This window comes from Mus caroli, chromosome X (assembly GCF_900094665.2).
Source record: "Mus caroli chromosome X, CAROLI_EIJ_v1.1, whole genome shotgun sequence".
NCBI lineage: Eukaryota > Metazoa > Chordata > Mammalia > Rodentia > Muridae > Mus > Mus caroli.
The window spans coordinates 80,490,125-80,491,347 of record NC_034589.1 but is presented as its reverse complement, the minus strand read 5'-3'; positions in this window follow the sequence as shown (position 1 = coordinate 80,491,347).

The following is a 1,223-nucleotide window of genomic DNA, read 5'->3' as shown; positions in this document are numbered from 1 at the left end:
AAAATTAAAAAAAAAACAAAATCAAGATATTTGCTCATAATATTTATCCAGTGCTTACTAGACAATATTCTGTTTTCAAAGATGTATCGTAAAGTCTTTTACAGGAGGCCAATTAATCTTGTAAAGTTATAATTGGATTTAAATTAACTTTTAATGAAAAAATTGACTTAAAGATCCTTGTGTGTTATACTTCTGAATTTTAATTTAAAGGAAAATAAAGTTCAAAATGTTCTATCAGATTTGTAAGGTGTTTAGAAAATATTTTGCAGATAATATTAAGAGCCTAGGTAATTGTTATAGATAATTCTTAGATTGTAGACTGTGGCATAACTTTAAAATTTTCTTCTCCCAATGTTTAAATGTTTGTTTTGGGCCTTTTATCTTCCACTTAAAACCATGCTGTATCTTCTACTTGCACGGGAGAAGTAAAGATTAGCTCATAAATACACTGGGGATAAAGGGCAGCAATATCAAACTGGCTGACCAGTTCATATCTGGAAAAGTTGGGTTAAGTTATTTTCTTATCTTCCAGAAACACCAACAGCTTACAGGATAGTTCAAATGTTTTCTGCAGAACTTTGCTTCTGATAATCATCACCCCTAGCTCAAAATATCATTGTTTACATTCAGATTATATAGCACGACAAAGCCCAGGGAACAATCTGAACTGTATTGGACTAACCTTTGTGTAATTTTCAGATTTTATTAGGTCAGTGAGCACACTGGTTAGTTCAGCTGAGCTTATTTCCCTAAGAGATAAGATTTGATTGATGCAAGAATGTGCATTGATCTACACTCTGGGGCACCTTGATCTGAGGGACTGCTTAACATCTTGTCCTGAAATTGCAGCTAAATCCCCACAACATGATTTCTATACCAAAATTAAAATCCAAATCACAATCGTTCAAAGTACTTTTATCATATTGAACATTTGTTTTCCTGTTTTCCCCCCCTTTATATAACAGGTAGTGCTGGTTAAGTTTGTTAGCAATGATGTTAAAAAGAAAGAAATTCTACTTTAATACCTTGAGCACACCGGAATTACAGATACATCAAAACGCTCTGATGATAATATCAAGTTGCAATGGAATATGGAATACATTCTGTAAATTTGTATGTTCAATGATTTGGTCTTCTGTAAACTAGCTTTCCAATTCCTATTATCAGAAAGCAATACTAAGCTTCTCTACCACCAGATTCACCCAATGATTCTAAATAAAATA